Source organism: Trachypithecus francoisi, unplaced genomic scaffold, assembly GCF_009764315.1.
Source record: "Trachypithecus francoisi isolate TF-2019V2 unplaced genomic scaffold, Tfra_2.0 Lachesis_group15, whole genome shotgun sequence".
Classification (NCBI taxonomy): Eukaryota; Metazoa; Chordata; class Mammalia; order Primates; family Cercopithecidae; genus Trachypithecus; species Trachypithecus francoisi.
In genome coordinates this window covers 90,357,035-90,372,458 of record NW_022681460.1, presented here as the reverse complement: position 1 = coordinate 90,372,458, position 15,424 = coordinate 90,357,035, and the positions used below count along the sequence as shown (strand labels likewise).

Genomic DNA, 15,424 nt, shown 5'->3' with positions numbered 1-15,424 from the left:
CCTCTCCAAAAGTCATTTTAAAACTTAATTCCCAATGCAACAGTATTTAGAGGTAGGGCTTTTGAGAGGTGATTAGACCACGATGGCTCTGCCCTCATGGATGAGATTAGCACCTTTTAAAAGAGCTAGTGGGCCAGGCATGATGGCTCATCCCTGTAAGCCCAGCACTTTGGGAGGCTGAGGCGGGTGGATCACCTGAGGTCAGGAGTTCAAGACCAACCTGGCCAACCTGATGAAACCTCGTCTCTACTAAAAATATAAAAATTAGTTGGGTGTGGTGGCAGGCGCCTGTAATTCCAGCTATTTGGGAGGTTGAGGCAGGAGAATTACTTGAACACGGGAGGCAGAGGTTGTGGTAAGCCAAGATTGTGCCATTGCACTCCAACCTGGACGACAGAGTGAGACTCCATCACAAAAAAAATAAATAAATAAAAAAGGCTGGTGGGGGCTAGCTGGGCCCTTTTGTCCTTCCATCCCTTCCATCCTGTAAGGATATAGCAACAAGGCACCACCTTGGAAGCAGACATGGGGCCCTCACCAGACATCAGAACTGCTGGCACTTTTATCTTAAGACTTCCCAGCCTCCAGAATCTGGATAAATACATTTCTGTTGTTTATAAATTACCTAGTCTCAGGTATTTTGTTATAGCAGCACAACAGACTAAGAAATTAGCATTTATGTAGATTTTGGTCTTTTGAATACATTTTGGGGGTATATTTACCATGTTGCCTTAACTTGACCATAAGTTCCTTTTTGGCAAAATCTTTGTTCTCCTGCTTCAAAATCACTTATTAATACAGTACCAAGTACAGCAGGAGGTAATAAAAAAGAGAAAAAAGGAAAACATAGACCTTTCTCATATGAAAGGTTAAGATGACTACTTCAGGTCTGACTCATAAAACTATCTTACAATTAGAAAACATAGAACAGAGAAGAAACAATTTTATATACAGATTCCCCTTCTATCCTCTACCCAATCCCAGTCCCCAAGCCCTTTTTATTCTCACAGGTCATGATCATATTTGTCTCATATTTTTTCATCAGAAGAAGGAAACCAGATTCTCCTCAAGGAAGTAATCTGAAAAGAATAACTGCTTTTCATAGAACACATGGAATTTCTAGTAAAAAAAAAAAAGCTCACTTTTATTATATGCCTTATTTTCTGTCTCTTTTTTTATTATTACTACTGGATTCAGGGATAGTATAGGAATTTCAAATAAAACAAGTTTTAGTTTAGTCCATTGTACAGTCATGTGTCGCTTAACAACATGGATACATCCTGAGAAATGCGTTATTAGGCAACTTTGTCTTTGTGTGAACATCATGGAGTGTACTCAGACAAACTTAAGTGATATAGTCTATTATTCCTAGACTACAGACCGATAGCACACATTACTGCACTGAGTACTGTAGGCAACAGTAACACAATGGTAATTCTTTATATATCTAAACATACCTAAACACAGAAAAGGTACAGGAAAGATAGAGTATTATAATCTTACGGGACCACTGCCATATATGCAGTCTGTCATTGCAATGTCATTGTGAAGTTCATGACTATACTTAAAAGTCTAAAGGAGATATTTGCCATTTACAAATGAAAGAAGTATGTACTTAATTTGCTTAATAATGAATGGTCCCTAGATGTATACATTTTGGTGATAATACTAACAGATAAATACGTGAAAAGTGATTTCAAATGATGCATTTATATTTTTCCATAGGCACCTAACTACTTCTCTGTATCTTTAGAGTAATTTCCATTCAATAGATTCTTGTTCTAAGGAGCTAAGGCATCGGACTTCTAAAGAAAATCAAATTTGTACCCATAAATTCTGATCTATAACATCAGATATGAACATACTGTAAATCAGAAGTTTCTGCTACTGATGTTACAGATTAAGAGGCATAAATTTCACTGAATATAGTATAGTAAGCAGCATATTTTGGGGAGTAATCAAAAGTCCGACACATTCTAAACTACCAGGATAATTTCTCTTGAGGAAAAATACACATTCATAGTGGCCTTTTCAGATCTCCTAATATTTTATGGTGAGAGACTACATGACACAATGAAAAGTACTGAATTTGAAATCAGGACAACCCAACTCTAATTCTGGTTTTATCAGTAACATACTAACTGAAGTTATTTCTCTTTTTGGTCCTCAGATTTCTCAATTGTAAAATGTAAGACTTGAACATTCATTTCTGAAGTTTAAGTACATCCTATGCTGCAAAGTCAAAGTACCCAACTGGGATGCACTGATAATGTCACCTTGTGACTCCTAAGTGGGAAGTAGAATAAACACTTACTTGAGATTGTTTAATAACACGTTCTTTAGCGTTTGGTGACACTTGTCAATTCATTCCTTCATTTATTCTAGCATCATATTCACACACTATTCAAATAAGTTAACATAAAGTGTTTTAGCAGGTTACACAACTATTAAATAATAGTCTTAGATACTCTGCTGGATATAAAATCAGCATAATTAACCTTTTTTGTTGTTGTTGTTTTTAATCAACCAAAAAGACAAATTCCTCTAAATCTTCTCAAAACCACCTAAATTTATTTCCAAAGTTATTTCAGGCAATGACAGTCTCTGCCACATCAGGTGCAGAGTATCAGAATTAAGGAGAGTTTGGCAATGATATCTTGGAAATGACACCAAAAGCAGAGGCAACAAAAGCAAAAATAGAGAAATGGGACTATCTCACACTTAAAAACCTTTTTGCATCAAAAAACACCATGAACAAAGTGAAAAGGCAACCTCCAGAATGAGAGAACATATTTGCAAATCATGCATCTCATAAGGGATTATTATCCAGAATATAAAGCATTCCTACAACTCAATAACAAATTAAAAGGACTTGATTAAAAAGGGGCAAAGGACTTAAACAGAGATTTCTCCAAAGGTGATATGTAAATAACCAACAAAGATGAAAGGATGCTCAATATCACTAATTATCAGAAAAATGCGATTTAAACCACAATGATATCACCTTGCATCCATTATGATGGCTACTACTAAAAAAAAAAAAAAAAAAAACAGAATAACAAGCGCTAGCAAGGATGTGGAGAAATTGGACTGCTTCTGTACTTTTGATAGGATTATAAAATGCTGCAACTGCTATAAAAGACAGTATGAAGGTTCCTTAAATAACTAAAAATAGAACTATCATATAATCCAGCAAACCCACTTCTAGATATATATCCAAAAGAATTGAGACTGAGCATGGTGACTTACACACAAAATCTCAGCACTCTGGAAGGCTGAGGCTTGAGGATCTCTTGAGACCAGGGGTTTGAGACCAGCCTGGGCAACATAGTAAGATGCTGTGTCTATTTTTTTTTTTTTTTAATTAAAATAAAAAAAATGCAAACAGGGCCTCAAAGAGATATTTGCACGCCAACGTTCATAGCAGCACTATGTAAAATAGCCAAGAGGTAGAAGCAACCCAAATGTCCACTGACAGATGAAACGATAAACAAAATGTGATATATACATACCATGGAAAGATATTCAGCCTTTAAAAGGATGGAAATCCTGTCACATACTACTATGAGAATGAAACCTGAGGACATGATGCTAAATGAAACAAACTAGTCACAGGAAGACAAACACTATGATTCTACTTACACGAGATATCAAAAAGTAGTCAATGTTGGCCGGACATGGTGGCTCACACCTATAATCCCAGTACGTAGGGAGGCTGAGGTGGGTGTATCACTTGAGGCCAGGAGTTCAAGACCAGCCTGGCCAACATGGTGAAACCCCATCTTTACTAAAAATACAAAAATTAGCCAGGCATAGTGGCTCACGCCTGTAATCCCAGCTACTTGGGAGGCTGAGGCAGGAGAATCACTTGAACTTGGGAGGCAGAGGTTGCAGTGAGCAGATACAGCACCACTGCACTCCAGCCTGAGTGACAGAGTGAGACTCTGTTTCAAAAAACAAACAAACAAACAAAAGTAGCCAATGTTATGAACTGAATTGTGTCCCTTCAAATTAGTAAGTTCAAGCCCTAACCCCAATGTCCCTATATTTGGAGATAGGACCCCAATTTTCCTGTATTTGGAGATAGGACTCCAATTTACCTGTATTTAGAGATAGGACCCCAATGTCCCTGTATTTGGAGATAGGAGGTCATTAAGATTAAATGAGATCATAAAAATGGGTCTCTAATCTGATAGGGCTGCTGTTCTTACCAGAAGAGGAAGAGACACAGGAGATCTCTCTCTCCTTTGACATGCACAGGAGGAAAGGCCATGCGAGGACACAGAGAGAAAACAGCCATTTACAAGCCAGGAAGACAGCCCTCATGAGAAACCAACCCTTGATCTTGGAATTTTACCCTCTAAAATTAGACTTTTAGCCTCCAGAAAAAATAAATAAATGTCTGTTGTTTAAGGCATCTAGTCTGAAGTATTTTGCTATGGCAGCTCTAGTCAACTATAATATAGTCAAATTCATATAAGTAGAAAGTAGAATGGTGGTTACCAGAGGCTGGGGTGAGTGGGAAAGAGGGTTGTGGTTTAATGAGTATGGAGTTTCAGATTTGCAAGATAAAATTGTTCTGGAGATCTGTTTCACAACAACAGAATATACTTAACGCTACTTAAATATACACTTAAAAATGGTTAAAATGGTAAATTTTGTATTATGTGCTTTTAAATACAATTTTTAAAATTAGAGTTTCAATTTTCCTGCTGAAATAAAGAAAAAAAGATAAGGAAATACTACTTTACAAGTAAAGAAAACTACTAATACTATTCTAGGACTATGAAATATATATGGGTGTGGTTACATTTGTTTTTATTTCATTGGAAAAAATAACATATTTTTAAAACTATCTTAAGCTAAAACAACACATCTATTTTAGAGGCAATATTTAGTAATATATAGCAAAATAACGAAACCAAACTAGTTTATAGTTTAGTCTCTATATTCTACTAAAGCTGAAAATAACATTTCATCATCATTTTTCCCTCAATATATTTTGTGAGAAAATGTTATTAATAATAGTCAAATGTAGAATTGTTCTTCTCAGCTCAAATTTCCACATTCCTAAGTTAGATATTTTATCCTTTGAAAAAGGTGGGAAGAACCACTACCAATACCAATACTAGGATTCATGTAACTTACAAAGTGAAGAGAATTCAATTTTAGCTTAAATGAAAAACACTTCTTTACTCCCTACTAATTGCATTCTCCTAAGTCTTTTTCTCCTAAAAATACAAAAACAAGGAGCTTGATAACTATGAAATTCTTCACCAATATTTAATAAAAACAAATCTATTCTTCACATTTCCCTTACAGAAAAAGAGAGGTGTGACATAAACATTTATGTTTTTTGTCATTTATTCTGTTTAACCTAAAAAAGTTAAAGTGGATTATATTTAATAGAAATTTTGGCTCACTGGGTGTGGTGGCTCATGCTTGTAATCCCAACATTTTGGGAGGTTGAGGTGGGTGAATCACTTGAGCCCAGCAGTTCGAGATAAGTCTGTGCAACATGGCAAAACCCCGTCTCTACAAAATATAAATATACAAAAAGTAGCTAGGTGTGGTGACATGTGCCTACAATCCCAGCTACCTGGGAGGCTGAGGTGGAAGGATCACTTGAGCCCAGAAGGTTGAGGCTGCAGTGAGCCGAGACTGACCCACTGCACTCTAGTCTGGGTGACAGAGTGAGAGCTTGTCTCAAAAAGAGTAAAAAATATAAGGAAAAAGAAATTTTGGCTCATGTGATAGTAAGATTTTCTTATTTGCTGGTCTAAACACAATTTCAAGAAAATTGTGGGCTATATAACACACAGAGGGAAAAAGGCAGACAAAGTTTGATTTTAGATGTCTTGATTAGGGTTTCTCAAATTTGGCACTATTGGCATTTGGGGTTGAAAAATTCCTTGTTGTGGGAGTTCTCCTTTGCACCGAAGGATGCTTAAGAGCATCCCTATTTACTAGACGCCAGTAGTTCCCCAAGTTGTGACAACTAAAAATGTCTCCAGACATTGCCAAATGTCTCCTGTGAGACTAAATTACTCCCAGTCTAGAGCATATGAGGCCACAAGTGGACTGATGAATTGGCAGACTGAAACTACAGAAGTTAACATAGTCTAAAGCCAAAAAGTTAATATTTAGCATCTAAATGCCAATAAGCAAACTAAAAAAATGTGATATATGAAATAAATTATTTCCCCAATACAAAATGTGGAGCATTAAAAAAAAAAAACCACTGGCGCTCACCAAGATGTGAAACTCTGGCTGGAGTGGGCAGGAGGGGAGGATGAAAAATAATACACTTCAAAGTGTTGAGTGTTGACAGAGATGTGTGTCTATTGCTAGAAAGAAGGAACACTCTAAAAATACTACATGCCACTTTTTTGTGTATGCTCAAGGAAATAAAACCATAGTTACGTTTGCTATTTTCCTCTTTTAGACTACCATCTGGCAATCCACACTTCCACTAGAAAAAAGTTTTAGCCAATTGGACTAAAATAGTTAATACACCACCCCCTGTGCCAAAAATATGCCAGGAAGTCTACAGCTTGTTCAGTCACACCCCAAAAGACACTAATGTCCTTAAATGACAAAGTAAATAACTCACAGCACGTTTACTTACTTCTCTTCCTACCTTGGGGGCAGAGCGACAAACAATAGCAGGAGGAAAAATACAACAAAAGTAGTTATAAGCAACAGGCAAACTAAAGTAACCAAACTAATTTATTAGATGTCAACTTGTCCCTAAGACATTTGGAGTTTTAAAACATCTACTAATTGAATACAAGAGAAAACATATGACTATGGTCACAATATTTCCAGTGTCAGAGGAATTTGTTAAGAATGAGTGAAGTAATAAGGCAGGTGCATCAGATTCTTATAATACTCTTCAAGAAAGGAAAGGTAAAGATTCTACATATAATGAATATAACAATCAGCAAAATAAACCACTTCCTTTTTCTTAATACTTGAAAGTTGTCAAAAGACAAACTGGTACATGCATGCTAGTATATCCTGTGAGTTATCTTTCACTAATCCATACAGGCAGGCTATGGTAACAAGAACCTACAGTTACCAATAGGTAAATAATGATTACCAAATATTACAGAGATAAGCAGAAAACCATGCACCACTGCCTAAACATTAATTGTATGCTTTGAGCACTTTTATAAGTACTCATCTAGCTGAGCAAGACAGAGATGGTCCTGGTTCACGTGGAGTTTACATTTCAGGGCAGGAATTCTAGAGAAATAATCAAACATTTGGGAAATGCACCACCATGAAAGAGAGGTACCAAACTCAACCTTTGTTTTCAAAAACAGAAGAGCCAACACCCAAGGAAAACATTAATAGAGAAAAAACAAGACTTTAAGTAAAAATATTATCACAGAGATTGTATCTGTAAAAAGAGATTATGACATAAGAGAAAATTTTGAGTGAATGCTCACATTTAAACATATCTGTATAAAATCTTAGAAAGCCAAGGATAAAAAGAAAGTCCTACAGGTTTTTGGAGAGACAGAATAAGTATAATAAATTTTCAGATACCACAGATTGACTACAGTCCAAGGTTAAAAGAAGTATTAAAGAGTATACTTTATCACATTAAAAAATCAAACAAAAAATACTGAGTGAAAAAAATCACAAAAAGAGAACGTATCAAATAATACCATACCTTTTTAAGGAAGTATTTATAATAAAGATACAAAACATTCATGGTCATGATGAATGACAGTAGACAAATGGAGGAGGGCTTCAGCTTAATATTTCTTTAAGAAGAAATACAACCATCATATCATCAGAATCACAAAGTATCCAACATAGGAAAGGGAGGAGGTTAGGGAGGGAGCAAAAAGACAAACATGAATCTCCAAGTCTTTCCTTGTTCCAGTGAGGAGTATGGATACTAATTAAATCTAAATATTGACAGTTTAAAAAAAGAGTAAATTTAAATGTGTATTAAAATTTTAAGGTTAATCAGGAATAATCATTTTGAAGTAAATAAAAAAGTTATTTTTTGCTTCCAAATCGTTGGAGGAAAGAAATGACACAAAGAGGGCAACCAATCTAAAAGAGCAAACAATGTCCAAATTCATCAAAATCACAATAAATGTGAATAATTAAATTCACCATTAAAATAGAAGGACTCTCCTACTGGAGTTTTAAACTATCCAGCTATACGCAGTTCATAAGGTATATCTTAATGCAATATACACTTGATTAAATGACACAAGACAGGTGAAAATAAACACAAAAAGAACAAATCAACAATTTTTAAAAAAGTAAATATAGTAGTATTAACATCAGGCAAATGTATTAGTAAGGTTCTCTAGAGGGATGGAACTAATAAGACAGATATATACATATAAAGGGGAGTTTATTGAGGAGTATTAACTCATATGATCAAAAGGTGCCACAACAGGCCATCTGTAAGCTGAGGAGCAAGGAAACTAGTCCAAATCCCAAAGCTGAAGAACTTGGAGTCCAATGTTCAAGGGCAAGAAGCAACCAGCATAGGAGAAAGATGTAGGCTGGGAGGCAAAGCCAGTCTAGCCTTTTCTTTTTTTTTTTTTTTTTTTTTGAGACGGAGTCTTGCTCTGCCACCCAGGCTGGAGTGCAGTGGCCGGATCTCAGCTCACTGCAAGCTCCGCCTCCCGGGTTTACGCCATTCTCCTGCCTCAGCCTCCCGAGTAGCTGGGACTACAGGCGCCCGCCTCGTCGCGCGGCTAGTTTTTTGTATTTTTAAGTAGAGACAGGGTTTCACCGTATTAGCCAGGATGGTCTCGATCTCCTGACCTCGTGATCCGCCCGTCTCGGCCTCCCAAAGTGCTGGGATTACAGGCTTGAGCCACCGCGCCCGGCCAGTCTAGCCTTTTCATGTTTTTTCTGCCTGCTTTATATTCCAGCCATGCTGGCAGCTGATCAGATGGTGCCCACCCAGATTAAGGGTGGGTCTGCCTTTCCCCAGCCCACTGACTCAAATGTTAATCTCCTTTGGTAACACCCTCACAGACACACCCAGGATCAATACTTTGCATCCAGTCAAGTTTATACTTAGTATTAACCATCACGAGTCGACCCCTTGTTAACTTGTACCCATACACATCTCCTGAGATCATACATAATCTTCAAATAAAAACAATAATAAGGTCATAATTATGCCTAACGTAATACAACTGTCCTTCATACAACCAGAAATGCACCAATCCCCAACCCTCTATTCCATAAAGTTAACAATACTTAAAAAGCTCATATGAAGTCAATAAACTTTATGTAACATGATAAAGGAAAAAGGAAATATGATGAAGATATTTTCTTAGTACAAGTGCACAAATGTGTTTTTAACAAAAGGAGAAGGAAATACTCATGACACTTACATTCCTTGTTTCTGCAACTGGTCATCTGGTCGTAGCTGGTATTGATGACTACCTTCTTCTACTATCCATCCTGTATTCCCTTTGCCTTCAGCAAGCACCTCAGCAGGTTGTGTTTTTTTTCCTGGTAGAGTGAACCAAACCTTCATTCCTGAAGGGTCTGGGTCACTTGTAGTCCTGCCTGGATTGAGCTGTTGTAGTTTCCCATTGACCTTAATTGCAGGGCATGGTAATACTAAGAGATGCCCTAATGGATCTCCTGTATTTCATGCATACTCTTCCTTACTTCCATTGTGGAGTAGTAGACTGATTTCATCTTGATAGTCCAGGTCACTCACCGCAAGCAACACTGCTACTCCCTTCTTAGCCTGTTGACTTAAAGGTAGGAGGAGCCCAAAGTGTCCAGGTGGCAATCTTAACTTCTAATTTAATGGAATCGTTGTTTTGTTTTCTGGTGGCAGCGTTGCTCCTGCTGGAACTAAGACCTCTAGGCCAGCGGAAAGTAATGTTGCGGGAAGAGGAAGCAAACATTTTGCTAGTGGATCACTATGGGTGCCACTTCCACTTCCACCCCTCAATTCCTGGACCCGTGAATCCTGGCTATGGGAGAAACACTACCATACGCTGGATGCTTATTCAGAGCATACACGGCATTCTGGAGAACTCTGCCCCAGCCCTGTAAAGTATTGTGACCTACTTGCTGTTGTAATTGTGACTTCAAAAGGCCATTCCACTGTTCTATCCAGCTGCTTCAGGATGATGGGGAACACAGTAAGATCAGTGAGTCTCATGAGCATGAGCCCACTGCTACACTTCTTTAGCCATAAAGTGAGTGCCTTGGTCAGAGGCAGTGCTGTGTGGAATACCATGATGGTGGATAAGGCATTCTGTGAGTCTTCGGATGGGAGTCTTGCAGAAGCATTGTGTATAGGATAGGCAAATCCATATCCAAAGTGTGTATTCCACTGAGGACAAACCTCTGCCCTTTCCATGATGGAAGAGGTCCAATATAATCAATATGCCACCAAAGAGCTGGCTGATCACCCCCCAAAATGGCGCCATATCAAGGGCTCAGTGTTGGTCTCTGCTGCTGGCAAATTGGGCACTCAGCAGTGGCCATAGCCAGGTCAGCCTTGGTGAGTGGAAGTCCATGTTCCTGAGCCCATGCATAACATCCTTCCCTGCCACCATGAGCACTTTGTTCATGGACCCATTGGGCAATGACAGGGTGGCTGGGGAAAGAGGCTAAGAATGAGTCATCCTATCCACTTGATTATTAAAATCTTCCTCTGCTGAGGTCACCTGTTGGTAAGCCCTCACATGGGATACAACTATCTTCACAGTTTTTGACCACTCAGAAAGGTCCATCCACATACCTCATCCCCTAATTTCTTTGTCACCAATTTTCCAATCATGCTTCTTCCAAATGTCTGACCATGTCAAACCATTGGCTACAGCCCATGAATCAGTATATAATTGCACATCTGGCCATTTCTCCTTCCATCCAAGGTTCACTGCTCCAAGTTCTGCCCCCTGGGAAAAGTTCCCTTCACTGCTGTCATTCAAGAATGTCCCAGAAAGGGGCTATAGTGCTGCAGCTGTCCACTTTCAGGTGGTGCCCACATATTGTGGAGAACCATTTGTGAACTAGGCCCTAGTCTTCTCTTCCTCTGACAACTGATCATAGGGAACACCCCATGAGGCCACTGGTGTAGGCTGGGGAAAAGCCATGGTGGCAGGAGTGGAGACCATGGGCAATTGAGCCACTTCCTGAAGTAACTTACTTGTGCCTTCAGGACCTGCTCGAGCCCAATCATATATATACCACTTCCATTTGATGATGGAATGCTGCTGTGCAGGACCACTTTATGGCTAGACAGGTCAGAAAGCACCCAGGTCATGATAGGCAGTTCAGGTCACATGGTGACTTGATGATTCATAGTCAAATATCCAGTTTTCACCAAAGCCCAGTAACAGGCCAAGACCTGTTTCTCAAAAGGAGAACAGTTATCTGCAGAAGATGCAGGGCCTTGCTCCAAAATCCTGATGCATCCGCTAACAGCGGAGATCCCCTTATGGGGGCCTGCCAAAGGCTCCAACAGCATCCCTAACTGCCAATGACACCTCAAGCACCATTGGATCTGCTGGGTTATATGGCCCAAGTGGCAGAGCAGCTTGCACAGCAGCTTGGACCTGTTGCAGAGCCTTCTCCTGTTCTGGACTCCACCCAAAACTGATAGCCTTTTGGGTAACTCGATAAATGCGCCAGAGTAACACACCCAAATGAGGGACATGTTGCCTCCAAAATCGTACCAGGCCTACCAGGCGTTGTGCCTCTTTCTTGGTTGTAGGAGGGGCCAAATGCAGCAACTTTTCCTTCACCTTAGAAAGAATATCTCAACAGGCTCCACACCACTGGACCCCTGGAAATTTTACTGAGGTAGAAGGTCCCTGAATTTTAGTCGGATTTATTTCCCATCCTTTGGCATGCAAATCTCTCACCAATAAGTCCAGTGTGTTTGCTACTTCTTGATCACTGGATCCAATCAGCATACTGTCCTCAACATAACAAACCAGTGTTACATCTTGAAGAAGGGAAGTGATCAGGGTCTCTCCAAATAGGATTATGACACAAAGTTGATATACTCCTGAGGTAGGACAATAAAGGCATATTGCTGGCCTTGTCAGCTGAAGACAAATTGCTTCTGGTGGGCCTTATGGACAGGAGTGGAGAAAAAGGCATTTGCCAAATCAGTGGCTGCATACCAAGTACCAGGAGATGTGTTACTTTGCTCAAGCAATGAAACCACATCTGGTACTGCAGTTGCAATCAGAGTCACCACTTTGTTACACTTACGATAATCCATTGTCATTCTCTAAGAGCCATCTGTCTTCTGCACAGGCCAAATCAGAGAGTTGAACAGGGATATGGCAGGAATCACCACCCCAGCGTCTTTCAAGTCCTTGATGGTGGCACTAATTTCAGCAGTCCTTCCAGGGATGCGATATTGGTTTTGATTTACTGTTTCTCTAGGTAGAGGCAGCTCTAATGGTTTTCATTTGGCCTTTCCCACCATTATGGCCCTCAACCTACAGTCAGGGAGCCAATGTGGGGGTTCTGCCAGTTGTTAAGTATGTCTATGCCAATCATGCATTCTGGCACTGGGGAAATGACCACAGGATGAGTCCAGGGACACAATGGACCCACTGTAAGTCAGACCTGAGCTAAAACCCCATCAATTACCTGACCTCCATAAGCCCGTATTTTAAGTGGAGGAACACAATAACATTTTGGGTCCCCTGGAATCAGCGTCAGCTCAGAGCCAGTGTCCAGTAGTCCCTGAAATGTCTGATCATTTCCCTATGCCCAGTGAACAGTTAGCCTGGTAAAAGGCTGGAGGTCTCCTTGGGGAAGGATGGGAGAAAGATTCACAGTATAAACTGTCAGTAGTGTAGAGCGGTCCTTCCTCAAGGGGACCTGGTCTCCCCTTCATTCAAGGCGTTCTGGGTATGTGAACTGGCTCAAGTCGGGAAATTGATTGAGGGACTGTGATTCTCTGCTTTTATAATTCAAATTAGTCTGGAAGTTCTCTGCTTATATAAATTAAGTAGGAATACAGTAGGCTTCCTATCACTTCTAGGAACATTGTAATTAGCCAATGCCGGAGTTCGACAGGAGTCAGATTATTCTGATTGCTGCTTTGCCTCTTCTGTCCATCACAGTAGCTATGCCCAGCTTGCCTTTGACAGCTGAGTGCCACCACTTGGCCCCTGCCACCTCGGGATCCAATTATTCCAATTGTATTTAAATTTTGTAGTTGAGTGACTGCAGTTCCCACTGTTAGATCTGACATACAGAGAAGGGCAATTACAGGGCTCTTCAAAGATGAAGGTGCTGCCTTCACAAATCTGTTTCACAAAGCATTGGTCAAGGGTATATCTTCTGGACCCTCTCAGCTGGGATGTGTAGGTCTAAAGAGACTAATCCACTCCACCATCCCTTCCTCTACATTAAACGAAGAGAGATCAGGCATTTCCAGCTCACTCACAGTGGGCCATTTTTAATTCATCTTTCAGTTAACCAAGCAAATAAACTATTAGAACCTTTTGTAACTCCCCAAGCTGCAATATTAAATGCAAAGTCCCTAATTAGTGGGCCCAAATCAATAAATTCAGTCTAATCCAACTCTATGTTCCTTCCACCATTATCTCACACCCTTAATATCCATTCCCATGCCTGTTTTCCAGATTTCTGTTTATATACATTAGAAAATTCAAGCAGTTCTTTTCGATTGTAGCACACCTCCTCATGGGTCTCACTCTCAACCTCACCTCTAGGGGTCCAACGGGACTTTAGTCTAGTTATAGGTCTAGAAGCAAACAGAGGTTTTGGGGGTGGCTCCTGAGGAGAATCAACATTATCTTGCTTGGAAACTGCCTCTGGGGAGGCCATTGCTATTGCCTCAGGCAGTACAGGGTTTATCTCCTCAGACAAAGGTAGACATGCTGATGACAGCACGGGTTGGGGAGGGGATGTTGCCACTACTGGGGATGGGGAAGCTGTTTCTTCTGGCAAGAAAGGTTCATTAGAGTTTATAAGCTCAGTATCCCCAGCTTCATCAGGGTCCTCCTACATGTCCCCATTCCAAGTTTCAGGGTCCCATTTTTTCCCAATTAATCCCCTCACTTTAACAGTAGACACGTGGTGAGGCTGTGCATACACTTTTCATTGCAGGTCAGCCACTCACATGATAAAATGATAAAAACTTGTGTCTGATTTTCCACAATTTCAACTCTTTCTCTACAGGAGATAAGATTCTCACTCAAGGCAATCTTAGCAGATTTGAGGCTCAGTATCTGTTTCTGAAGCTGGGAGTTAGAATCCCTGAGTTCATCATTTTCTTTCATCACTTTGTCCAGTGAACTTAGGAGCAACCAACCAACTTCATTATGTTCCTTAATATAGTCAAAGGCATTATGCATAGAGTCACTAAACTCCTTGCCTCTCATGAGCAGTGAATCAGGAGTGTCAAATGTATTTACTGTGCATAACTCTGTTAACAGTTCATGCCAAGGACTATCAGTGTTCTCCATGTTATCAGAAGTAGAGACCTTAGCATTTTTGGCTGTAATCATATTAAGCAGCCAACTCCAGAAACCTCAAAATCAATGAAAGAACTCCATCCTTAATATTCTGGTCCTCTAGAACCACTCCTGGTACCAAAATCTGTATTAGTTGGGACTCTCTAGAGAGACGGAACTAATAGGATATATAGACATATATATGTAAATCTTTTTATATATATTTAATTCTTCATATATATAAAGCCATATATATATCTTCATATATAAATATATAAATCTTCATATATATAAAGAGATATATATATACACACACACATATATATGATCATATTAACTCACACAATCTCAAGGTCCCACAATAGGCCATCTATAAGCTGAGGAGCAAGGAAGCCAGTCCTAATCCCAAAGCTGAAGAACTTGGAGTCCAATGTTCAAGGGCAAGAAGCATCCAGCACTGGAGAAAGATGTAGGCTGGGAGGCTAAGCCAGTCTAGTCTTTTCATGTTTTTCTGCCTGCTTTATATTCCAGCCATGCTGGCAGCTGATTAGATGGTGCCCACCCAGATTAAGGGTGGGTCTGCCTTTCCCCAGCCCACTGACTCAAATGTTAATCTCCTTTGGCACACCTAGGACCAATACTTTGCATCCTTCAATCTAATCAAGTTGACACTTACTATTAACCATCACAGCAAATTAGAATGAAATAAAAACTAGCATTAAATTGAAGAAGAGCAAAATCTCCTATTGATAGCATATTCAATTAGTTGTCATGCTTTTATTTCTCTAACAATACAGCTTTAAAATACATAATGTCAAAACTAGAATCAAAACAGAAGAAAATTACTTACATAATCATAATGTAAGATTCAACATACCTGCCATGAAAGTCCACATTTCAATAAATAGAAAAGATGAATATAAAGGGTTTTAATAAATTTGATGATATAAACCTAAATATAT

General features: G+C 39.4%; 1 protein-coding gene across 6 annotated transcripts in view; it reads right to left on the bottom strand.

The window, feature by feature from the left end:
• The window catches only part of UBE3D (ubiquitin protein ligase E3D), a 178,819-nt gene that overhangs the window by 114,818 nt on the left and 48,577 nt on the right, over window positions 1-15,424 (bottom strand). The gene's annotated exons all lie outside the window — the stretch shown is intronic.